Source organism: Macaca nemestrina, chromosome 12 (assembly GCF_043159975.1).
Source record: "Macaca nemestrina isolate mMacNem1 chromosome 12, mMacNem.hap1, whole genome shotgun sequence".
NCBI lineage: Eukaryota > Metazoa > Chordata > Mammalia > Primates > Cercopithecidae > Macaca > Macaca nemestrina.
The window spans coordinates 1,856,258-1,883,033 of NC_092136.1; the positions used below are offsets into that span (position 1 = coordinate 1,856,258).

A 26,776-nucleotide genomic window follows, 5' to 3' on the forward strand; every position below is an offset into this window, starting at 1 on the left:
ACAAAAAAAGACATTGAACCAGTAGTTAAATCTCCTACCAAGCAAAAAACAGTATGAATTTTTTAAATTACATTATGACCAAGGGGGTCCTTTATTATTATTTTTTTAGTTTTACCTTTTTAAAGAGATGAAGTCTCACTTCGTCACCCAGGCCAGAGTGCAGTGGTGAGATCCTGGCTCACTGCAGCCTCAAACTCCTGGGCTCAAGCGATTTCCCACACCTCACCCTCTCACATAGCTGGGACCACAGCTACGTACCAGCACACCTGGTTTTTTTTTTTAGAGATGGGGTCTCACTATGTTGCCCAGGCTGGTCTCAAACTCCTGGCCTCAAGTGATCCTCCCAGCTCGGCCTCCCAAAGTGCTGGGATTATAGGTGAGAACCACCATTCCCGGCCTTGAGAGTTCTTTTAATGTGATAATAGTTTTACATCAGAAAACTGAATGACGTAGTGATTCATGTTTACAACACATAAAGAATGTAAAGACTAAAAAATAATTTGGATAAAATATACCATCACTCATAGACAGACATTCTGGTCAACTAAGAACAGAAGACAGGTCCGGGCACAGTGGCTCACGCCTGTAATCCCAGCATGTTGGGAGGCCGAGGCAGGCGAATCACTTGAGGTCAGGAGTTCATGACCAGCCTGGCCAATGTGGTGAAATCCCATCTCTACCAAAAAATACAAAAAAATTAGCCAGGCATAGTGGCGGATGCCTGTGATCCCAGCTACTTGGGAAGCTGAAGTAGGAGAATCAACTGAACCTGGGAGGCAGAGGCTATAGTGAGCTGAGATCGCGCCACTTATTATTTTATTTTATTTTTTGATACAGAGTCTCACTCTGTCACCCAGACTGGGGTGAAGTGGCACAATCTCGGCTCACTGCAACCTCTGTTCCCCAGGTTCAAGCGATTCTCCTGCCTCAGCCTCCTTAGTAGCTGGGATTACAAGCTCCTGCCAGCACACCTGGCTAATCTTTGTATTTTTTGTAGAGACAGGGTTTCACCACATCAGCCGGGTTGGTCTTGAACTCCTGACCTCAGGTGATCCACCCTCTTCAGCCTCCCAAAGTGCTGGGATTACAGGCGTGAGCCACCACACCCAGCTAGGAATATATGTTCAACAAGATATAAAAACCACAAACCAAAGAATAAAGAGATCGGTAAATTCAACAAGAAAAAACTAAGGTCTTTAATAAGTGAACTTCTCTTCATCAAAAGACACCATAAACCAAGCCAAAAAAAACCAAGCCATCTCTTGGGAGGTGTTTGTAACACGTATCACTGATCAAGGATTAGTTTTCACTATCTAAAAAGAAGGTAGGACACCATTAGAAAAAAGGCAAGCAATTGAATAGAAAAATGGGCGAGAGGTGGTAACAGGTAGCTGGCAGAGAAGTGAAGCTGAATTGTCAGCACACGCATGAAAGGGGAAACTAAATTAAAACTGCAAAGTGGATGAACAAAATATAAACATCAGTCTGGAGAAGGAAAAGTTCATTTTTGCAGAAGCACCAGCTCGATGGAGGTGAAACGACAGCATTAAGAATGCACTGTTTTGCAACCACTGATGGGATCACTGATTGAGACAAGGATTATCACTGGATGCCCAAGTCAAACGTGAAAGTTAACGGGGGCCAGTATGTTCAGTTTCAAAGAACCACCTGACTGATTACTTATAAAGTTAAAAGGTACTTATAAAGTTAAAAGGGTGTCTTGAAAATAGAGAACAACAGCCAGGCATGGTGGCTCATTCCTGTAATCCCAACACTTTGGAAGGCCAAGGTGGGTGGATCATGTGGTCAGGAATTTGAGACCAGCCTGGCCAACATGGTGAAACCCTGTCTCTACTAAAACTACAAAACTTAGCTGGACATGGTGGTGGGCGCCTGTAATCCCAGCTACTTGGGAAGCTGTGGCAGGAGAATCCCTTGAACCTGGGAGGCAGAGGTTGCAGTGAGCCAAAATCGCACCACTGCACTCCAGCCCGGGCAACAGAACGAGACTCCGTCTCAAAACAAAAAACACCACAATGGCACCCAATGACATCTCGGCCAGCGTACAGGGTGCATCCCTCAGTCCGGCATTTGCACTGCTGGGTACAGATTGCTGTTGGTCACTGCAAAGAATCAGAAAACCTCCACACATTCACCAAGAAGAGAATAGACAGGTACACTGTGGTGTATTCATAGATGGGTTCTACACGATTAAAACTGACCTGCGGCTGTGAGCCACCAATGGCGAGTCCCGGACACAGCAACCACACTGGGGTGGCGGTGAAACAGTTGCAAAAGGAAAACTCACGCTACTTACATGACATTTAAACAATATTTTTATATTTTAAAATATCACATGCACCTGGATATAGAGAATACACACTTATGATGAAAGGTCCCGGCCAGCAGAGGGGATTCCATCGCAAAGGAGCTGCACAGAGCACTCAACTCAGATGAAGTCATCATGTTGTATTTCTCCTTCTCCTTCTCCTTCTCCTTCTTCTCCTTCTCCTCCTTCTCCTTCTCCTCCTTCTTTTTTTAGATAGGGTCTCACTGTGTTGCCCAGGCTGGAGTGCAGTCACTCACACCCTCACGGCTGACTGCAGCCTCAACTTCCCAGGCTCAGGTGATCCTCCCATTTCAGCCTCCTGACTAGCTGGAACTACAGGTACACACCACCATGCCTGGCTAACTTTTTTGTTTTCGTTTTTGTTTTTGAGACGGAGTCTCGTTCTGTCGCCAGGCTGGAGTGCAGCGGCAATCTCGGCTCACTGCAACCTCTGACTCCTGGGTTCAAGCGATTCTCCTGCCTCAGTCTCCCGAGTAGCTGGGATTACAGGCGCCCGCCACCACACCCGGCTAATTTTTGTATTTTTAGTAGAGACGGGGTTTCACTGTGTTGGCCAGGATGGTCTCGATCTCCTGACCTCGTGATCCACCCGCCTTGGCCTCCCAAAGTGCTGGGATTACAGGCGTGAGCCACCGTGCCCGGTCCCAACTTCTGTATTTTTTGTAGAGACTCACTGTGTTGCCCAGGCTAGTATCAAACTCCTGGACTCAAGCCTCCCAAAGTGCTGGGATTACAGGCTTGAGCCACTGTGCCCGGCCATGTTGTTTTTCTTAAGCTAAGCGGGGGCTGGGTAGATGGGGGCTCTTCCTAACTTTATTTACGCCTCCTGGCATAGTTTAAATAGTTCCTGACTGTTAACTATAGGGGGAAAGGCATTTGCTGAAAGTCAATTCTTGTCTCTGAAAGCAAAACAACACGAAAGCTCAAGAAACTATAGAAAACTATAAATAAGCACTTCCTTTATCTCCCCTCGCTGTTGGAACACGAAGGCGTTCCAGTCCAAGACAGGAACCCAAGAAGGATGCCTGCTTTTACCATTACTGTTCGACCCTGGTCTGGAAACGAAGGACAATGCCAGCGATGTGAGGCGGAAATGAGACGTATAACTTCTGGAAAGGAGGAGCCAAAACAGCACATTCCTAGGAGCCCCCAGAGAGTCGGCGGAAGAGTTTTCAGAAAGAATGAGAGAATTCAGGAACGCGGCCAGATGCAAAATACATATTTTAAATCCGTTTTTAAAATTATTTTCCAACCACCACCAGCTAGAAGATAAGGTAGAATTTGAACACTTTTTACTCTAAAAAAACCCGAACAAGAGTATAAAGTACTTAGCGATGGTCCTCTTGAAAAGTGTTTGGAGTCTGTAGCAAGAAAATGACAAACTTGAATGACAAATGTAAGAAAAAACTTTTGCAAAAAAAAAAAAAAGAAAAAAAATGGGTAGGAGTTTGACTCTTACAAAAAATCATTTCTTTCCAAATCAATGTGTAGGCTTATCAGATTTTCCACCAACATTCTAGTGAGTTTATTTGGGGGTGGGGGTGGGCGGGGGTGGGGAGATACTTGGCAAAAAGAAGCTGAAATTCATACAGGAGAAACACGGAGGAACGGCCAAGAACATTTGGAACATCAGAGCAGATTTCAGAAGTGAAGGTGATGTAGCAGATTCATATTTAGAGCTCCCTGCGGACCAGCAGTCGGACAAAGCGTCTTTGGCCCAGGCCCCGTAACTCTCACAGCAGGCTGAGGAGGTAGATGCTCTTATCCTTGGAGTCTTCCCAGAGAGCAAACCGAAGCTCAGAGGGGGTTGAACAAAATCCCGAAGGTCACACAGCTACAAGGCAGTGCAGTCAACTCTGAGACTGTGACTCCTGACTTCACGACCACATCTTCTGTAGGTTGTAACACTGATCCTCATTCCACAGTACCTATCCCGCAATATTACGTGTGCACGGGAACCTCGGGGTGGCAGGGTCGAGGAAGGCTGGGGGGATATTTCATAAAAGAGGTCAAGAAAATTAGGTATGCACTGGGTTAGTGTGATTTGCTCTCCACATCAAATGCCAAAATACAGTCCAGGTGAATTACAGAGGCCATGACATGTGGAAAAAAAAAAAAAAAAAGGTTAAAAATAAAGCCAGAGGCCGGGCACGGTGGCTCACGCCTGTTATCCAAGCACTTTGGGAGGCCGAGGCGGTTGGATCACCTGAGGTTAGGAGTTCGAGACGTGCCTGGCCAACATGGCAAAACCCTGTCTCTACTAAAAATATAAAAAAATAACCTGGGCATGCTGGCGGGCGTCTGTAATCCCAATTACCGGGGAGGCTGAGGCAGGAGAATCGCTTGAACCCCGGAGGCGGAGGTTTCAGTGAGCCAAGATCACGCCACTGCACTCCAGCCTGGACAACAGAGCGAGACTCCATCTTGAATACATAAATACATAAGCTAGAGAGATGCATGGTGCACACTCATCTGCTTTCACGCTGGGGAACAATGTTTCGGGCTTTAGAACAGTGGAAACACGATGGAAAAAAGGGGCAGCTCAGCCCATTTCACTACTTCACCATGTCAAGTTTCTGTCTACCCAAACATGTCCACCAACATTAAAAGGCAGATTTCCACTCCTGGCTGAGATGGGGTAGCAGGGACTGGATTTATCTTCCTGCCTGAAACAACCAAACAGCAACACAGAACAGACAAAATACACAAGACAATGAAACAACCAAACAGCAACACAGAACTGACAAAACACACAACACAATGAAACAACCAACACAGAACAGACAAAACACACAACACAATGGCTCTCAAGACCCCACACGTGGGCGGTGCACAAATGTGCTTCCCGCGCTGGGAACTGGCCTTGGGGGCCTCTCGCTGCCTGTGCAGTTTCTGGTGGGTTTCCAAGCTTCAGTGCAGGAAGTGGGAGTTGAGATGGAGGCCACAGAGTCCCTGAGCGGATGAGGCAGAGCTGGGGGTCTCCAGGCAGCTGAAGTTCATGACGCTCACAGAGCTGCCCAGAGAGAGAAGCTGAGACTGGAGAGTCCCCTGGAGTATTAGGGACGGAGCCATCAGCACATGCCAGGGGAAAGGTCCCAAGGCAGGAAAGCACTATCAGAAAGGACTAGAGAGACCAGTGCTGGGCAGTGCCGGGCGCTCGCATGGATCTAGGAATTGTGTCTGCTCCCACCAGCCACAGCAGAAAGCCCTATCGTGCACAGCAGTGGGGTGCTCAGAAACAGCTTGCCCCCATGGTGGGGAAGAGTTAGCCCACACTATTCCAGACCTCCCTTACAAATGGTAAAAGTAATACTTGAAAGGATCAAACTGCTTGCAGATAAACAGCTACATTCCAGAACAAAGCTCAGGAATATTTGTGGAAATATAAAAGGATCCAGCTCCCACCCGAGTTAAAGTTTACAATGTCTGCATTCCGATAAAAAATTATCAAAAAGACACAGAAGCAGGAAAGGGTGACCCATAAAAAAGAGGAAATATCAGTCACTCAAAGTCAACTGCGGGACGCTAAAGCTCACCACTAATACCCTACGGCCGCCCCTAAAACAACAACACAAAGAGTTACTGCGAAAACGCCAACGAACAAGATGACGTGATGAATCAAACTTCTCACGAACGCAATGGGAGGCAGAAAAAAGAGTAAAGGGGAGAAAAGAACAGATGCGACAAATAGAAAGCAAGTAACAAGGTGACGGACTCTAACTTAACCATACCAGTAAGCACGTTAAATATCAATGGGCTCAACTCCCCAATTAAGAAGCAGAGGGGCCATGCATGGTGGCTCACGCCTGTAATTCCAGTAGTTTTAGAGGCTGGTAGAGGAGGATCCCCTGAGTCCAGGAGTTTAAGACCAGCCTGGGCAACAGAGGGAGAATGCATCTCTCCAAAAAAAAAAAATTTAGCTGGGCGTGGTGGCATGTGCCTGTAGTCACAGCTACTTGTGAGGCTGAAGCAGGAGGATACCTTGAGCCCTGGAGGTCGAAGCTGCCATGAGCTGTGATTGCACCAACACACTCGAGCCTGGGCAACAGTGAGACCCTGTCCGCACACCCCCAACAAGAGGTTGTCTAATTGATAAAATAGCAAAGCCCAACTATGTACTGCCAATAAGAAATATGGTTTAACTGGCCAGGTATGGTGGCTCACACCTGTAATCCCAGCACTTTGGGAGCCCGCAGTGGTAGGATTGCTTGAGCCCAGGAGGACAAGAACACCCTGGGCAACATTTCTACCAGGATTTGGTAGAAACCCCATCTCTACAAAAAATACAAAAATTAGTGAGGCGTGGTGGCACACACCTATAATCCCAGCTACTAAGGAGGCTGAGGCACAAGAATCGTTTGAACCCAGAAGGCAGAGGTTGCAGTGAGCTGAGATCGCGCCGCTGCACTCCAGCCTGGGCGACAGAGCAAGACTCGGTCTCAAAAAGAAAAACAAAAGAAGAAAAGTCTCAAATCAATGACCTCGCTCTCAGCTTAAGGAAAATAGAAAAAGAAAAGCAAATTCAATCCAAAGTGGGCAGAAGAAAGGAAATGGTAAACATCAAGTGGAAGCTGATAAAACAGAAAACAATAAATAATAGAACAAAATTGAGAAAACCAAAACTTGGTTCTTTAAGAATATCAATAATCCTGATAAGAATATCAATAAACCTTTCACCAACTTGATGGGGGAGGGCCCAGGGAAAGGAGGAGAAGGACAGAAATTACCAATATCAGGAACAAGAGAGGTGGCATGAGTACAGATTCTGCAGAAATTCAAAGAACAAAGAGGCCGGGCACAGTGGCTCACGCCTGTAACCCCAGCACTTTGGGAGGCCGAGGTGGGTGATCACCTGAGATCAGGAGTTGGAGACTAGCCTGCCCAACATAGTGAGACCTCATCTGTAATAAAAATACAAAAATTAGCCAGGGGTGGTGGTGGGTGCCTGTAATCCCAGCTACTCAGGAGGCTGAGGCAGGAGAACCACTTGAACCCAGGAGGCAGAGGCTGCAGTGAGCCAAGATTGCACCACTGCACTCCAGCCTGGGTGACAAGAGCGAAACTCCGTCTAAAAAAATAAAAATAAAAATAAAAAAAAGAAGAAAATATTGGTGAACAGCTTTATGCCAATTAATTTGACAAGTTAGATGAAACAGATACGTCTCTTGAAAAACTGAAAATGCCAAAGCTCACACAAGAAGAAACAACTGACCTAAATAACTCTCTCTTAAAAACTGAGAGAGCAGCAAAAACCCTCCCACAAAGAAAATTCAAGCCCCACATGGCTGCCTGATGTGTGAATGAGTCTTTACTCAATTAAACTCTGTTGAATTATCTAAGGCTTCTCTTTATTTTTATTTATTTATTTATTTTGAGACAGGGTCTCCCACTGTGGCCCAGGCGGGGGTGCAGGGGCACGATCTCGGCTCACTGTAGCCCCCGCCTCCCGGGTTCAAGTGATTCTCCCACCTCAGCCTCCCGAGTAGCTGGGATTACAGGCATGTGCCACTACGCATGGCTTATTTTTGTTTGTTTATTTATTTATTTGTTTAGAGATGGAGTCTCGCTCTGTTGCCCAGGCTGGAGTAAAGGGGTGTTATCTCTGCTCACTACAACCTCCGCCTCCGCGGCTGAAGTGATTCTCCTGCCTCAGCCTACCGGGCAGCTGGGATTACAGATGCCTGCCACCATGCCTGGCTAATTTTTGTATTTTTAGTAGAGACAGAATTTCACCATGTTGGCCAGGCTGGTTTCGAACTCCTGAGCTCAGGCGATCCTCCCGCCTCAGCCTCCCAAAGTGCTGAGATTACAGGCGTGAGCCACTGTGCCCGGCCAAGTTTTCTCTTTAAACGGATGGCATCAGAAGTGGATCTGGCGTAGAGCTCCCAGAGGCCCCCAGGAGCTCTGACTGACCAAAGGAGGACCCACAGGGCCCACTGTGCCCTCTGCTCTCTCAGAGCAGCTGGGGTTCGTGGGAAGTTCTCTCTTGGATTCCAAAGCTTCATGGATGTGTGTTTTGAGCTATCTGAGTTTGCTTGAGCAAATTTTTTATCTAAACTGGGTTCAGAAGTCGTGACAGAAACTGGACTGGGTCCAGGATGGAATCTGATTTGATCATCCACTGGCTTGGATCCAGTAAGAGGCCCTTGCATGTCTGACTGGGTCAGGCAGAAACTAGCTGTAAATGGCAGGACTGCAGGAGGTACACACTCCAGCTTTTGGACACTCAAAAGGATTTTCGTGTTCTACTCTCTTGGTTTCTTTTTCGTGCACACTAAGGTAGGGAAAAATCTTTGCTAAGTTAATCGAGGGGATCTAAGAGCCAAAGCCAAGGTTTAATGTAAAATGGGATCCTTCGTCTCGGAGAAACCAAGTACCTTCTGGCTTGTACGTTCATCCGTGTTAGGTCCCGGACGCAGCAAATGTTTACAGAAATGGTGGCATCTTACTAACGGTGAATGGAAATTATGGTGGGATGTTCCAGGTGAACACCACTGCACTTTAAGAAGTGCACCTAACCACAAGGCCTCCTAATGAGTCCCATCGGGGATGCTGATTGATATGAAGAAGCTTCTAACATGATTTCAATATATTTATTCCCTATTTTAAAAGTGTCTGCACAAAAGGCAAATAAGTCCTGGCAAGGTGGCCCACGCCTGTAATTCCAGCACTTTGAGAGGCCAAGGTGGGAAGATCGCTGGAGCCCAGGCATTTGAGACCAGCCTGGGCAACACAGTGAGGCACCCGCCCCCTCCAGCCCCTGCCCCGTCGCCCTGCCATCTCTACAGAAAAAAAAAAAAAAAAAAAAAATTAGCCGGGCACGGTAGCACTCACCTGTAGTCCCAGCTGCTTAGGAGGCTGAAGCAGGAGGCAGAGGCTGTGTCAGAGGTGTGTGAACCTGAGCGACACCATCTTGAACAGGAGCTGGGAACAATGAGGCTGAGACCTAGTGGGCTGCATTCCCAGATGGTCAGGCATTCTCAGTCACTGGATGAGACAGGAGGTCGGCACAAGATACGGGTCATAAAAACCTTGCTGATAAAACAGGTTGCAGTAAAGAAGCCGGCTAAAATCTACCAAAACCAAGATGGTGACCAGAGTGACCTCTGGTCGTCCTCACTGCTACACTCCCAGCAGTGCCATGACAGTTTACCAACGCCATGGCAATGTCAGGAAGTTACCCTATATGGCCTAAAAGGGGGGGCATGAGTAATCCACCCCTTGTTTGGCATATCATCAAGAAATAACCATAAAAATGGGCAACCAGCTGCTCTCGGGGCTGCTTGGTCCATGGAGTAGCCATTCTTTATACCTTTACTTTCTTAATAAACTTGTATTTGCTTTGCGCTGTGGACTCACCCTGAATTCTTTCTTGCACAGGATCCAAGAAGCCTCTCTTGGGGTCTGGATCAGGACCCTTCTCCTGTGACAACTGCAGTGAGCTGTGATGGCACCACTGCACTCCAGCCTGGGTCTGGATCAGGACCTTCTCCTGTAACAATCGCAGTGAGCTGTGATGGCACCACTGCACTCCAGCCTGGGTGACAGAGCAACACCCTGCCAAATAAGATAAAGACAAAATAAGATAATAAATGTAAATTAATTAAGACAAATAAAAAGCTTAAGTGACCAGTTGACAAGAAAAAAATGAATCTTCTGGGCTCTTGGCCTGGTTACTATCCCAGACAGAACGCTATCCTAGATGAAGGATTTCTAAAAGGTCTCTCAGATCCAGCAGGCTTACTTCAGATCCATCCACGCTGAGCCCAGGCAGAGCGAAGGCTTTCTCCGCCCTATTCCTTAATGGGCCCCACCCTGTACTCCGTAATTTTAGCTAAGAAACAGTAGTTACAGTTAGAAGGACCACCTATCCATAGGTTGGTGTGAAAGTAATTGTGGTTTTTGCAATTACTTTTCAACCAGCCTAATAACTCAAATGCACCTTTCTGACATTCAACTACTATCTTGAAACCATTTTGTGAAAGAAATTTACATCTCCACAAGACATTTCCATTTGCAATGTCTGGGAGGGACGTACCTTGGTTTTAAATTTACATAACAAGTCACGTTTGTTTAACGTGCTTTTCCTGGCCATCTTGTCTTAACTGGGCCTTGCTTTTTTCTTGATTTGAGCAAATGATGGTACAGTATTTAAGCTGAAAGTCTCAGCTCTGTACTTTTCAGATACACATTTTCTGCCTTGTTTCACCTAAGAGTTATATTTTTTGAAGGCAAATTGTTCCCTAGCTAACAATTGCTTAGTATGATAAAACAGGTAATCAGAAGATTGATTGTCTAAAGGGGGAAAAGAAAAACTACCTGAAAGCTGGCAAATGAAAATTCTTTGTGAAATCTGTAAGATCTGTTTCTCTCTGTGTCTGTTATGACTATATGTCTCTCTGCATTACATGTATCTGATAATATTTAGGAAATAAAGCTGAAACCGCCTTTGCACTGTCTCTTTGACATGGTGAAAGACATCCAACTTAATTGACTCCATCTTGCCTCTTTTTTTTTTTGAGATGGAGTTTTGCTCTTGTCGTCCAGGATGATGTGTAATGGCACAAACTTGGCTCATCACAACCTCCACCTCCTGGGCTCAAGGGGGAGGCAGTTCCTGCCTCAGCCTCCCAAGTAGCTGGGATTACAGGCATGTGCCACCATGCCTGGCTAATTTTGTATTTTTTTTACAATTTTGTTTTGTTTTGTTTTGTTTTTTTACAAAAAGTACAGGCGAGGTTTCACCACATTGGCCAGGCTGGTCTTGAACTCCTGACCTTGTGATCTACCCACCTCGGCCTCCCAAAGTGCTGGGATTTCAGGTGTGAGATTCATGAGCTCAGATTTAAATACTTTGGCATCTTATTTTATATGTATAGAAAATCTAAATGTAGGCTGGGTGCAGTGGCTTATGCCTGTAATCTCAGCACTTTGGGAGGCCGAGGGGGATGGATTACCTGAGGTCAGGAGTTCCAGACCAGCCTGGCCAACATGGTGAAACCCCGGCTCTACTAAAAACTACAAGAATTAGCCAGGCATGGTGGCCTGCACCTGTAATCCCAGCAACTTGGGAGGCTGAGGCAGGAGAATCGCTTGAACCCAGGAGGCAGAGGTTGCGGTGAGCTGAGATCGCACCACTGCACTCCAGCTTGGGTGACAGAGTGAAACTCCATCTCAAAAAAAAAAAAAAGTAATCCCTGCACTTTGGGAGGCCAAAGCAGGCAGATTACCTGAGGTCAGGGGTTCGAGACGAGCCTGGGCAAAACATAGTGAAACCCCGTCTCTACCAAAAATACAAAAATTACACCTGCACCCCGGCGTGGTGGCACGTGCCTGTAATCCCAGCTACTCGGGAGGCTGAGGCAGAAGAATCACTTGAACCCAGGAGGCAGAGGTAGAAGTGAGCTGAGATCAGGTCACTGCACTCCAGCCTGAGTGACAGAACGAGATGCCATCTTAAACAACAAACAAAACTAAATGTATTAGATCTGTAAACAAATATTTGAAGAAACATCTTTCTTAAAAAATTATGAAGTGGTTCTCCTCTACAAATACTGATATAAAATAGTTCACAATTATTTCTTAGGGTTTTCACTGGGATTTGGGTTACTGATATAAGTGTAGTTAACATTTGCAATTAAGACTACGATAGAGATAAGAAAAACAATGCTGTATACAGAAAATATAAAAAATCAAGATATGCTTTTGGTGAGAGAAGGTATAAAGGCATGAAAAATGTGTGTTTAAAAATCATTTTTTCTAGTTTGAAGCTACTTAAAGCTCATTTCAAACTGAGAGAATAGGCCGGGCGTGGTGGCTCATGCCTGTAATCCCAGCACTTTGGGAGGCCGAGGCAGGTTGGATCACCTGAGGTCAGGAGCTCGAGACCAGCCTGGCCAACATGGGGAAACCCCGTCTCTACTGAAAATACAAAAATTAGCCAGGTGTGGTAGTGTTTGCCTGTTTTCTCAGCTACTCGGGAGACTGAGGCAGGAGAATTGCTTGAATCAGGGAGGCAGACGTTGCGGTGAGCCAGGATTGTGCCATTGCACTCCAGCCTGGGTGACAGAGTAAGACTCTGTCTCAAAAAAAAAAAAAAAAAATCAAAGGAATAAAAAGATGCAGGTAAAACAAAAATATAGAAAGTTAAGAAGAAAAATTTTAAAATTATATGTAAGATTCTAAAAGGCTTAGGAAAACCTTGTTTAGTCACGAGATGAGTGAGATTGGATGGACTTTTTTTTTTTTCGGAAACCAAGTCTTGCTCTGTTGCCCGGACTAGAGCGCAAAGACACATCTCAGCTCACGGCAACCTCCGCCTCCCGGGCTCAAGCAATTCTCCTGCCTCAGCATCCCGAGTGCCTGGGATGACAGGCACCCGCCACCATGCCCAGCTAATTTTTTGTATTTTTAGTAGAGACAGGGTTTCACCATGTTGGCCAGGCTGGTCTCGAACTCTTGACCTCATGATCCACCCGCCTCGGCCTCCCAAAGCACTGGGATTACAGGCGTGAGCCACCACCCCCGGCCAGATTGATTTGTTTATAAGGTTTTATGAAAATTAGTTTTAGTATTGATAAATATACTAGTCTAAAAGTAAAATTTGCTTCTCTCTTCTGAACAAGAATTTTTATGTGTATTAGTAAGAGATAGTAATAATGATTGTTAATCTTTTGAATAAACTGCGAGAGACAGAGAGAGAGAAAAGAGATTCTGTCTCATGCTGTCTTTCTCAGTGTAAAAAACTGAATCCCTTCTCTAACAAAGAATACAGGTTTTTGCTTTTTAAAATCTTAGAAATATCACTTTGGCTAAAAGAATGACAATTCTACAGTCACCTGTAAACCTATTTTGCTTGAGTGTTTTAGATCTTTGACATTTTTGACAGGCTTCCCAAAATCACATTTAAATTGTAAAATCAGGTATCTTTTCAACTTCAAACTAATTTTGGGATGCTACTAAGGGCCCATATAGTATCCAAAAAAGAGAGTGACAGAAGTATTTGATAAACTAAATTACATGGGAAGCACTGCCAAATAAGAAATGATGTTTAACCTTATTTGAGATATTGTTTATGAATACATCATTAATATGTGCTCCAAAATTGTATGGGATTCCTAAAATTCGGATACATCTTGGCACATGCTGTCACTCATAATTACAGTTATGTTAAGTTATTGTTGGCCAGAGAAATAACCAAAATTCCTTGTCAATTCTGTCTTTAACCATGGCCATTTTAAGTCATTTCCATAGTTAATTGTTTTTTTCTGACGTTTCTGAAACCTCTTCACAAGCATGCACAATCCTACAATACTAAGTCTTCTAGGAGGTTCTTGAAAGGATAGAAAGGACCCTGGTAAAAAAAACAAAAACAAACAAACAAACAAAAAAAAAAGAAATGACCCTGGTAAGCCCTCTCGAATAGGCTTCTGATAACTTTAGTGTAATATAATTTGGACTGGGTAAAAATTCCTGGAACTCTAACAAAAACATTGACTGGTTTATAAAATGGCTAACCTGGACATATAAAACATTGACTGGTTTATAAAATGGCTAACCATGGACAAAAATTAATTGAATACCAAGAAAATACTTTGCCAGCTTTTCATGCTAAATCAGCCAGTACCCAATTTGAATAAAATCCATAGTCCAAGTCAAATTACCTATGATAACCCTTCTAATAAACAGCGCTATACACCTGAATTGGAGAAACAAAATTGGTATTTAAGAAGATATAAGTCCAGTGTCAAGCATGGACACACGGACAGCCCAGATGGTCACCTGGTTCTTCCTGTGTCCTTAAATCTTCTATTATTAAATGCTCTGCACGCCATGACTCATCATGGAAGAGACAAAATAATCCAAATTTTATATATATTATATATATTTTTTGTATATACATATTATATATACATCAGATAGACATGTGTTTGGCATGGTGACTGTTGTAAGTTGTTAAAATGGTTTACGACCAATGTTTAGTTTGCCAACCCCATAATCCTGGGAGGACAATCAAAACTTCAATTATACTTCTGCTACTTGATGGGCCATTTAAACATTACTGGAGGGATTTCCTTCCATTGTCATTTTCAATGCCTGTTTTCTGATTATATAGAAGCTTTCCCAGGCAAGAGCACTGATGTTATAGCAGTAGCTAAAAGATTATTAGAAAATTGTTTTTCTCGTGGTACGTTCCTTGAGAAATCTCCAGTGACAGAGGTACTTGTTCCACTGCTCAAGTGGAAAAACTGTTAAATAAGTTGTTGCAGATACAATAATATTAAAAGCAAGGGAACTGAATGAAGTGGGCTGCCTTGGTCAAGGGTGTTGCAGGTAGATGGGCCATCGGGTCCATTTCCAGTGGAAAACATAGGTTGGCACCTTATGAAATAGTCCCTGGAAGGCCTATATAGAACCTCATGTATCTTCCACTCCTCATCTCCGATATGACTAAAGGCTCCAAGGCCTTAATGCATTATGCCTGAGTATATTTTACCAGGTACAGAAAGCTTTCCATGGTACACTGAGGACTCTACTAAGCCCTTCACCATCTAAAACTCAGACATTTGGTTTTCTGAGAGTAGCACAGAAAGACTGTCCTTGCCACCCACACTGCAGTGAAACTTCAGGACTTTGAACCCTGGGTTCATTATCTCACAGCTCAAGAGGGCACCGCCAGACTCTAGGAACTGCAGCCCCCTCGGAGATTTTAAGGTAAAGCTAATCAGAGAAGTCTCTTCGCAGAAGCAGACGGCATCCCAGACGTGAACAGCTTTTCCCCAAGAACCTATCTTGAGACCGTTATGCCTCTGAACAACAGAACCAAAAAGGGATCTCTTATGTGCGCTCATGGGGTATATTTTTATTTGTGGAGGGTTTTGCAGCCAATCCTACACGTGGCCAACCTTTTGCCTTGACAGTTAGAAGATGAAGGGTCAATGTAGGTGGAAAAAAAAAATTTTTTTTTTGAGACAGAGTCTCTCTGTTGCCCAAACTGGAGTGCGGTGGTGTGATCTCAGCTCACAGCAACCTCTGCCTTCCGGACTGAAGCAATTTTCTTGCCTCAGCCTCCCGAGTAGCCGGGATTATAGGCACCCACCATCATGCCCAGCTAATTTTTGTACTTTTAGTAGAGACAGGGTTTCACCATGTTGGCCAGGCTGGTCTCGAACTCCTGACCTCAAGTGTCCACCTTGGCCTCCCAAAGTGCTGGGATTCCAGGTGTGAGCTCCTGTGCCCAGCCTGGGTGAAAAATGTGAATGGTGCCTTTGTTGCTTTATAATCAGTCACAAACATCGGTCCATTCCTCTACACCACAGCTTAAAGAGAACTCTGGCAAGAGCTTCACTCTTCTAGATGGGCATCATTTCTGAGGCCTCTTTTTCCACAGTTTGGAGTAAACGAGGCAAAGATTTAAAATGTATCCCTCTGCCGGGCGCGGTGGCTCACGCCTGTAATCCCAGCACTTTGGGAGGCCGAGGCGGGCATATCACGAGGTCAAGAGATCAAGACCATCCTGGCTAACATGGCAAAACCCTATCTCTACTAAAAATATAAAAAATAAACTGGGTGTGATGGTGGGCGCCTGTAATCCCAACTACTCGGGAGGCTGAGGCAGGAGAATCACTTGAATGCAGGGGGTGGAGGTTGCAGTGAGCTGAGATCACGCCACTGCACTCCAGCCGACGAAGCGAGACTCCGTCTCATAAAAAATAAAAATAAATAAAAAGTATCCCTCGTAATTGGCTCTAGAACAGATTCTACTCCAAAGGCTATGGTTACACAACAGTCCTTAAATTCTCTTGCTAAAGGTGTGTGAGATGACAGACTTGCTCTGGATTCCTTACTAGCTAAACAGAGGAGTATCTGTACCATTGCTGACGCTTCGTGTTGCACATGGAGGAATGTATCGGGTATTAGAAAGGTTCGGTCGTAGGGGATTAACAAACAGGCTGCTTGTTTGAAATGAGTAGACTCTTTATCTAGCTCACTCTCTGATCTGTTTGATTTTCGTTGGTTTGGTTCACGGGACCCCACCTAAGGAGCATGCTCCAAATTCTTGGTATTAAATATGATCTTCCAAATAGTCATAATACTCATCTCCCTGGTGCTCTGTATTCTCTCAGAAGTTTTACATGTTTGCACGCAGCCATCTGTAGGATGTTAAATGGTGTCTCTTTGACGGAGCAACAAGAACTCAAAGAAACACACGGCCATGAGGACATCGTAACCCACGAATGACATGCTGTGACCAGGAGCCCAAAGTGGCGGTGACTGAGGGGGGTGCTAAGGCCCTAAGGCTTGGCTACACTTTCCACTAAATGAGAACCTGACCAAAAGGCAGGGAATTTTTACACAACATTATAAGAGGCCATTGTTTTGAACTGAGCTCCTGCAAGAGGCCCCAACAGATCAGACCAAACGCAGATGGAGTCACGCAAGCTAAATGTGACACCATCAAACTGAAGCTTTAGGGAAGCGGATAGGTCCTAAGGCAGACCAGGGTTTGTTTTTCTGAGCACATGAAATTCCAGCACAAGGAGGTTCCTCTCTATTCCTTACAAAAAATAGAACCCTAGGTCCTCGTTCCCACTTACGAAACCCATTGTTCTGCTATTTCCCAGCAGGACTTGGGACCAAATACGTACATTTACGATGGCGACAGGGACGTCAACGTCTAAAGGGGGAAATCGTTAAATTAATCTTGGCGTAAAGCTGCCTCCTGACATAGTTTATGTTCCGCCTTCTCCATCCGCCATGAACTGAAACCTAACTGGAGATGTAAACAGACTGAAACCTGCCCTTGTGTCACTCACCGGGTTTCCGCTCATCAAGGGTGCCGGCCGTTCCAACCGTGTTCAGACAAGGCAAGCGTCGAGCTGCAGCCCCTCCGATGGTTTCTGGGCTTTGCTTCCATTTTCTGTACCTCCTTTCCTTTTCCTGTCCACCAATCTTCAGCCATGCAGCAGTACCGGAGCCTCTCGGAACCTATTTGGGTCTGGGGGCTGCCCAATTAGCGAGTGGTTCTTTGCTTCATTAAACTCTGTTAAGTTTAATTTGTCCAAGGTTTTTCTTTTAACGGTACAGAAAAGCATTTGAAAAATCCAACATCGGTTCCTGATTTTTTTAAAAAACACCACTCAGTAAATTAGGAATAGAGGGGACTTTCCCAACCTAATACAGGATATCTATGAAAACCCCACAACCAATGGTGGAAGACTGAACATCTTCTCACCAAGAACAGAAAGGAGGCTGGGATGTCTGCCTTCATCACCTCCATCCAACATTGACCTGGAGGTTCCTGCTCGTGCAATTAGGCCCCTAAAAAGAAATAAAAGCCATACAGACGAGAAAGGAAAAAGAAAACAATCTTATCTACAGATAATGTGACCATCTAACCCGATGGAATAAAAAACAAAAAAAAAGCTACAAGAATTACTAAGTGAGATTAATAGGGTTAATAGAATAACAAGACTGATATACAAAGTCCATTGTGTTTCTATAAAATGGTAATCAACTATCAGATATTGACATTAGAAAATACCACTTCCTAACTGTATAAAAATAGACAATACGCAGAGGTCCATCTGACAAAAGATGTGAAAGACCTCCAAATTGAAAGAGTAAAACATTCTCGAAAGAAGTTGAAGAAGACCTGAATAAACAGGGACATCCAAGGTTTGTGGATTAGTAAGTTCAATACTGTTAAGATGTCAACTCTCCCTACATTTGTATAAATTAACAGGTCCATTCTAAAATCCATATGGAGGCCGGGCGCGGTGGCTCAAGCCTGTAATCCCAGCACTTTGGGAGACCGAGGCGGGTGGATCACGAGGTGGGGAGATTGAGACCATCCTGGCTAACACGGTGAAACCCCGTCTCTATTAAGAAATACAAAAAACTAGCCGGGCGAGGTGGCGGGCGCCTGTAGTCCCAGCTACTCGGGAGGCTGAGGCAGGAGAATGGCGTGAACCCGGGAGGCGGAGCTTGCAGTGAGCTGAGATCCGGCCACTGCACTCCAGCCTGGGTGACAGAGCGAGACTCCGTCTCAAAAAAAAATAAAAAAATAAAATCCATATGGAAAAGCAGAGGAGGTAGAAGAGCTCAAACAATCTGGAAAAAGAACACAACTGAAGAGCTAACATTCTAAGAATTCATATTAAGACCAGAGTAATCAAAACTGAATGATACTGGTGTAAAAATACTCAAATAGATCCAAAAGAAAATGGTCCAGAAATAAGCTTACACATACATACTGATGACTTTTTTTCAGGCAGGGTCTCGCTCTGTTGCCCAGGCTGGAGTGCAGTGGTGCAATCTCTGCTCACTGCAGCCTCAAATTCCCAGGCTCTAGGGATCCTCCCACCTCAGCCTCCCAAGTAGCTGGGACAACAGGCACCCACCACCACGCACAGTTCAGACTTTTGACAAAGGTACAAAGGCGACTTGGTGCCCACTTGTAGCTTCTTCAAGAAAGCATGCTGCAACGATTTCATATTCAGGAACAACTGGATCTCCACATGCAAAAAGAAAAGAAGAATTTGCATTCATACCTCACACTGTACACAAACACGGACTCAAAAAGGATCATGGGTCTCAATGCAAAGCTGGAACCATAAAAACACAGGAGAAAATGTTTATGACTCTGGATAAGGCAAAGATTTCTCAGACATGATACCAAAAGCACAATTCCTAAAAGAACAAATTGACAAACTGAAATTCATCAAAAATGTTTAAAATTTGCTCTTCAGATGGTTAACGGTGAGAAGACAAGCCACCAACTAGGAGAAAAATCTTTGCAAATCTATTTCATCAAGGACCAATTCAGAATATATATAAAGAACGCTCATGGGGGCTCACGCCTGTAATCCCAACACTCTGGGAGGCCCAGGCAGGTGGATCACTTGAGGTTAGGAGTTTGAGACCAGCCGGACCAACATGGTGAAACTCCATCTCCACTAAAAATACAAAAATTAGCCAGGTGTGGTGGCAAATGCCTGTAATCCCAACTACTACTCGGGAGTCTGAGGCAGGAGAATTGCTTGAACCCGGGAGGCAGATGTTGCAGTGAGCCAAGATGGTGCCACTGCACTCCAGCCTGGGCAACGAGAGCAAAACTAAAAAAAAAAAAGAAAGAAGAAAGAACGAACTCTCAGACTTAACAATAGGAAAACAAATAACCCAATTTTACAGCAACAGGCAAAAGATCTGCACAGATGCTTCCCCCAACAAGATATATCAGTGGCGAAGTAGCACGTGCAAAGCTGCACAGCGCCGTTGGGCCTTGGAGACACACAAGCCAAAATCACAGACCGCACCCTACACGTCTAAGAAGGGCCAAAGTCAGCGAGATGAACCACTCCAACTGCAACATGAAATGAGAGCTAGGCCGTTTCTGAACAAGTTTCACACACACTTCCCACGGCACCTAGTCATTTTATTTCTAGGTCTCTCCCCAAGAGCAAAGGAAATGTATGTCCTTCTGAAAACCAGAGTGTGAATGCAAATGGCCACATTACTTTCCATCGTTCAAAACTGGAAACCACCCTGATGTCCACCAAGAGATGAACAGATGAGCGGGGTGGGGTGTACCCATGCTGTGGCAATAAAAATGAGTGTTTACAACAGACACAGCAGCAAGCATGGATCTCAGAATAGTTACGCTACGTGACAGAAGTCAGACAAGGAGTGCATGCGTGCTGCAGGATGTCATTTATGTAACTCTGTAAAAAAGCACAAACACTTGGGTGCAGGGCTCATGCCTGTAATCCCAGCCTTGGGTGCAGGGCTTATGCTTATAATCCCAACACTCTGGGAGGTGGAGGTAGGAGGGTCACTTGAGCCCAAGAGTTTGAAGCAAGCCTGGGCAACATAGCAATACCTCGTCTCTACAAAAAAAATAAAAAACTTAGCCAGGTGTGGTGGTGTGCACCTGCGGTCCCAGCTACTCGGGGAGCTGAGGCAGGAGGATCCGTCGAGCCCAGGAGGTTGAGGCTGCAAGGAGCTCTCATTGTACCACTGCACTTCCACACTCCAGCCTGGGAAACAGAGACCCTGTCTCAAACACACACACACACACACACTCACACAAGCAGAAACCAACCAGGACACCGGTTGCTCGGGACTGGGAGGTCCAGGGTGGGAAGGAGAGTCACACAGGGCACCGGGACAATTTTGGGGCAATGGGTACGTTTGTCTCCTGATGGGGTTGGCTTCATGGCTCTCTCTGTAGATTAAGACCGATGGAATCGTACAGTTTAAACATGGCAATGACTACATGTCAATGACACTCCCAACGAAGGTGTTTTTAAAGAGTAAAAGGCAAATGACAAAACTGGGAATATACTTGGAATCAAGTATGACAGAGAAGGAGTAATGTCATTCATACATTAAAGGCACTTGGAAAAACACGTAAGGAAAACATTCCCACCCTAACTAGTTTGCTCAGGCTGCCGTAACAAAGCACCAAGTCCAGGGAGCTTAAATGACAGACATTTGTGCTCTCACAGTCCTGGAGGCTGGAGGCTGGAGTCTCAGATCAAGGTAGAGCTGGCTCCTCTTGAGGCCTCTCTCCTGGGCTTGCAGATACCACCATCTCCCTGTGTCCCCAACGGGGCTATCCCTCTGTGCATGTCTGTGTCCTCATCTCCTCTTCTTATAAGGACACCAGTCCTGTTGGATTAAGACCCACCCATATGACCCCATTTAATTTAATTATGTCTTTAAAGACTCCATCTGCAAAAACAGTCACATCCTGAAGCACTGGGGACTAAGGCTTCAACATACGAGATAGATATATATGTGTGTGTATATATATACACACATACATATATATATTTTGAGATGGATTTTGCTCTGTCGCCCAGGCTGGAGTGCAGTGGCACGATCTTGGCTCACTACATTATATCCTCTACCTCCCAGGTTCAAGTGATTCTCCTGCCTCAGCCTCCCTCGTAACTGGGACTACAGATGCCCGCCACCACGCCTGGCTAATTTTTGTATTTTTAGTAGAGACAGGGTTTCACCCTGTTGGCCAGGCTGATCAACCCCTGACCTCAGGTGATCCATCTGCCTCGGCCTCTTGAAGGGCTGGGATTATAGGCATGAGCCACAGGGACTGGCCTCAAGGTAAGAATTTTAAGGGGGACACAATTCAGCCTGTAGAAAAAATGAGCAACAGACAGAAGCAGCCAAGCCCTGGGATCCGAAATATAAGCAAACGACATGCACACGCCACTACACCTGGCTCACTTGTCTATTTTTTGTAGAGACGGGGTCTCACCATGTTGCCCAGACTGGACTTAAACTCCTGGGCTCAATGATCCACGCGCCTCGGCCTCCCAAGGTGTCGGGATTACAGGTGTGAGCCACCGTGCCAGGCCGAGGCTGCGGTTTTCAATGAGGTGGTGAACGAGGCCTCCCTGGGAAGAGGGCGTGGCAAGTGTCGGGGTCAGGAGGAGAGGGTCAGCATACGCCCAGGCCCTGAGGCCTGGGAATTCCAAGCACTACAGGGGCACAAAAAAGCCATGTGGACCCTCAGAGGCCCCCGACCACACCATGTGAGGGGTTGACTACCTCTGTCACCCCTCTTCGTGGCAACCGAGAGCAGGGTTCCTAGGAGGGCAAGAATGGTGGGGGAACTGGGATTAAGAAGGGGCTCCTAGAATGGGGGCACTGTTGAGCCCTAGGCCACCAGGAGCAGGTGCTGGGCAGGGGCTCTGCTGCTGCAGCAAAGGGCCAGGTTGCCTGGGATGGTGGGAGGGAGCTGGGGAGGGGGGAGGGAGGGGGAAGGAGCAGGAGGGGTCGATGGGGAGACAAGAAGTCTCTAATGGCAACTGATTCTGAAGGGCTTCGTGAGGGAAGCACCAGCACACCCCCACCTGCTGTCCTGGTCCTGCCCAAACGCAGGCCTCCCACATGGGTGGGGGGCCTTCTCTTCTGGTTGGGGGAAATGCCAGGTGGCCACGTGTGTGGCTGGTGATCGCAGGCTGGTGCTGTAAGGAGCTTTGAGGCTGCAAGGAGCTCTCGCTGTGTCACTGCACTTCCATACTCCAGCCTGGGAAACAGAGTGAGACCCTGTCTCAAAACACACACACACACACACACAGACACACACAGACACAGACACACACACACACACACACACACAGCAGAAACAGGCTGGGCGCGGTGGCTCACGCCTGTAATCCCAGCACTTTGGGAGGCCGAGGCGGGCGGATCACAAGGTCAGGAGATCGAGACCATCCTGGCTAACACAGTGAAAACCCGTCTCTAATAAAAACACAAAAAAATTAGCCAGGCGTGGTGGCGGGCACCTGTAGTCCCAGCTACTCAGGAGGCTGAGGCAGGAGAACGGCGTGAACCCAGGAGGCAGAGCTTACAGTGAGCCAAGATCGCGCCACTGCACTCCAGCCTGGGCAACAAGAACGAAACTGCGTCTCAAAACAAAACCAAACAAAAACAAAAAAAACCAAGGGGGTTGCCATTCTTCCTAACCTTTGAAAACCTGCATTTGAACATGGTGGCTCATCGGTTTGCGCTTATACTGATTTCACTACAAGTGTTTGCACTTTTTTTGTGCGTTTATTGGCTGGACGAATGAATGAGTCTATGAATGAATGAATGGGTGTATGTGTGAACAGCCCCTCCCCCACCCTCTGTATGAATGAATGAATGAGTGTATGTGAACGGCCCCTCCCCCACCCTCTGCATGAATGAATGAATGAGCGTATGTGAACGGCCCCTCCCCCACCCTCTGCATGAATGAATGAATGAGTGTATGTGTGAACGGCCCCTCCCCCACCCTCTGTATGAATGAATGAGTGTATGTGAACGACCCCTCCCCCACCCTCTGCATGAATGAATGAATGAGCGTATGTGAACGACCCCTCCCCCACCCTCTGCATGAATGAATGAATGAGTGTATGTGAACGACCCCTCCCCCACCTTCTGACCGGATTCTCATCTGCAGGGCTGAAGGTGCTTTCCCAGCTGAACTTGTCCGTCCATTCCCTTAAAATCCTTCAGGGCCCCTCACTGTAAAAATGCCCCATCTTCCCCAGCCTGACTCACAAAGCTCAGCCTAGGGGCTGCCCTTGCAGCGGGGCTCCCGGCTCAGGTCTAGCAGGTGGACACAGAAGACCGTGTCCCGACACACCTATGAGAATGGTCCAGACCCAGAACACTGACAACATCAAACGCGGGTGACGTGGAGGAGCAGGAAGCGCCACCACTGCAGTGGGAACGCCAAACGGTGTGGCCACTTTGGAAAGCCGCAGGGCAGTTTCTTACAAAACCAAACGTCCTCCTACCATACAACCAGCAATGGCCCTCCTGGGTGTTTCTGCAAATGAATTGAAAACTTGTGTCCACCCTAAAACCTGCACACACGTGTTTACAGAGGCTTTATTCATCACTGCCGAGACTTGGGAGTAAACAAGAAGTCCTTCCACAGGCAAATGGATAAATCGAGGTACATCCAGACAATGGAACAGTATCCGGCCCGAAAAGAATGCACTATGAAACCACGAAAAGACCCAGAGGAGCTCTAGCTGCATCTCACTCATGGAAAGAAGCCAATCTCAAAAGGCTACGTGCTGTATGACTCCAACGACACCACAGCCTGGAAAGGGCAAAGCCAAGGCAGCAGTGGAAAGACCCAGGGCTGCCAGGGGCTGGGGGAGAAAGGAACGCACAGGCGGGGCAGAGGCGGCTTTTCAGGCAGTGACGCTTCTGTCTGACACCATAATGGTGGCTAAAAGACATTTTGCAAGGATGAACCCTGGGGTAAACTCTGGACTTAATAGTAACATATCAATATTGGTTTATCAATTGGAACAGATCACACCACATGATGCAAGATGTTAATAACGGAGGGGGACTCAGGGAGAGGGGTCTGTGGGAACTCTGTATACTCCCTGAACAATTTTTCTGTAAGCCAAAAGTTGCTCTAAAAGATAAGGTCTACTTAAAAAGGACCAATTATTGGGCCAGGTGCAGTGGCTCATGCCTGTAATCCCAGCACTTTGAGAGGCCGAGGCGGGCGGATCACCTGAGGTCAGGAGTTTGAGAACAGCCTGGCCAACATGGTGAAACCCCATCCTTACTAAAAATACAAAATTAATTGGGCTTGGGGGCCCGCACCTGTAATCCCACCTACTCGGGAGGCCGAGGCAGAGGAATTGCTTGAACTTGGGATGTGGAGGCTGCAGTGAGCCGAGACTGTGCCATTGCACTCCAGCCTGGGCAACACAGTGACTCTGTCTCAAAAAATAAAAAATAAAAAATAAAAATAAAATAAGGGCCGGGCGTGGTGGCTCACGCCTATAATCCTAGCACTTTGGGAGGCCGGAGCAGGCGGATCATGAGGTCAGGAGATCAAGACCATCCTGGCCAACATGGTGAAACTCTGTCTCTACTAAAAATACAAAAATTAGCTGGGTGTGGTGGTGCATGCCTGTAATCCCAGCTACTCAGGAGGCTGAGGCAGGAGAATCGCTTGAACCCGGGAGGCAAAGGTTGCAGTGAGCTGAGATTGCACCACTGCACTCCAGCCTGGCCACGGAGCGAGACTCCATCTCAAATAAATAAATAAATAAATAATGACAATTTATTAGTTGTTCAGATAAACATCGGAACTTCAGATTTAACTGGGCCTGTATTTATCTGGCAGCCTCAACCTCGTGCAGACCACTGATCTCAGGAGGGGCAGGCAGAGCGAAAGTTACCCTGGCATTTGTGTTCAACGGCAGGTGGGAAGGAGGAAGAGGAGGTCCCTACTGGCTCCCCAGGCATCTCAGAGAACCCCCATACCTAGCATGCCTTCCAGAGGATCCCATTAGCAGATTATCAGAGAAGCAGGGTTGGAAGGAGTGGTGAAAGGATGGAAGGAGTGGAGTGGTGCTCCATTGAGACCCTATCCCTGCCCCTCCCTGAGGAAGGACCTCAGCTCCCAGCTCGACTCCTGCCCTCCAGGAGCCCCAGTGATCTGAGCAGCACCCACCCCCGACACACAGCTTGGCCTCCCATCACTCTTCTCTCCACATCAGCCACCCACAACTTTGAACCCAATTTCCAGCAGCCACATATCTCTAAGCACACTGCACAATGTGACTGCCGAAAAACGCAGCATTGCATGAAAATAAAAGGAAGCCTGAGGACCCCCGGCCCCAGGACCCCCCTTCTCCAGCTCCATTCCTGTCCCTTCTCCCCTGCGGTCTGCTCCTTGGGCCTGGCCAAGGGCACCTGCTGCTGTGCAAAGGCCGGTCTGGTCACCAGCCTCCTGGGACCCTACCACTGGCAGCCTGGAGCTTCTCCACCCCACGCAGGCCTGGACAACAGTGGGGACAGCTGCCACCACCTTCCCTGCCCACTCTGTCCCGCTTCTCACTCCATCCTGCTTCAATGCCTTCATGCTAGATAGACCCCCTGGAGTCATTTCCACTCAAACCTACCCATCAGCCCTACCCGGCTCAGGCCCTGGGAGGGGCACAGAGCCCTCTCCTCCTCCTGAATTTCCATCAACCCCAGTGCCCTCCCGCAGCCCTGTCCTCACCTGCAGGCCTGGGCCCTCTGCCCCCAGCAGCAGCCAGGACCCATGGCCCCGCTTCTCGGGGTCCCCCGACACCCCTGCCTCTTGCACTTAGGGTGCTGTTGGGTGCGGGAACAAGCCAGGCCCGGGGGTGGGGGGACACGGGCAGCTAAACACATTGAGAAGTGGCCTGAGAAAGAGATCAAGTGGCCTGAATCCAGCCACCAGGCAGAGGAAACCACGGGAGGAGGGAGAGGCCTGGGGACAGGGGAGGGAGGCTGCAGCCCTACCCCGAAAGGTCCCAGCAGCCCTCCTGGCCAGCGCCACCCAAGGAGAGGAGTGAGGACTGGGCCCTGGACGGGGGTCCCTGTAGAGAGGGCCTTGCCAGAGGCTGGAGGGGGCTGGCCAGAAGGGTGGAGAGGGGGTGGGCAAATGGCAAGGCCTGGAGAGACCCGTGGCCCTCTTGGAGGAGGCGTGCTGGGAGCACCGGAGATGGAGAGTGTGGCCGGTGTGGGGGTTGCCAACCGGGCTCGCCAGAAGGGCGAGGGGAGGGGCCCTGGGGTTCCGGACGCGGGTGGGGGGGAAACAGCCAGGAGAGAGGGGCTTCAGACCCCAGACCCGGGGACCCGCCCTCCCCGGCACTACAGCCCCAGGTCTCCACTTCCAGTCCCCCGCAGCTGCAAGGGCAGCGGTGCGGGCCAGGCTGTGGCCTGGAGCTGCCAAAGGGCAGGGGCACCGGTGTGGGGGGCGTGCAGGCCCGGGTTCTGGGAGGCAGGGCAGACAGGCCCGAAAGAGTGCGACGGCGGCGAGAGGCCTCTGGGGCTGGGGAGGGTGCGGGCGTGGGCGGGGCGCGAGCAGCAGGGGCTCGGGCCCCGGCTTCAGGCTGTGGGGGCGGA

At 47.5% G+C, this 26,776-nt stretch overlaps 1 long non-coding RNA gene across 4 annotated transcripts; it reads right to left on the bottom strand.

Annotated features, from left to right (window-relative positions):
• Positions 1-1,990: 1,990 nt before the first annotated feature.
• On the bottom strand, positions 1,991-26,755 carry LOC105469789 (uncharacterized). Of its 4 annotated transcripts, none has more exons than XR_011610407.1 (5): positions 25,905-26,755; positions 17,167-21,022; positions 9,710-9,907; positions 9,185-9,337; positions 1,991-4,334 (listed from the first exon to the last, which is right to left on the bottom strand). It is a non-coding gene; the product is annotated as an uncharacterized lncRNA (long non-coding RNA). The 4 variants fall into 4 exon arrangements; XR_011610409.1 differs by lacking the exon at positions 25,905-26,755 and having other exon boundaries at positions 2,006-4,334; positions 17,167-17,348; positions 17,586-21,798; XR_011610408.1 differs by lacking the exon at positions 25,905-26,755 and having other exon boundaries at positions 2,006-4,334; positions 17,167-17,467; positions 17,586-21,798.
• Between the last annotated feature and the right edge of the window lie 21 nt (positions 26,756-26,776).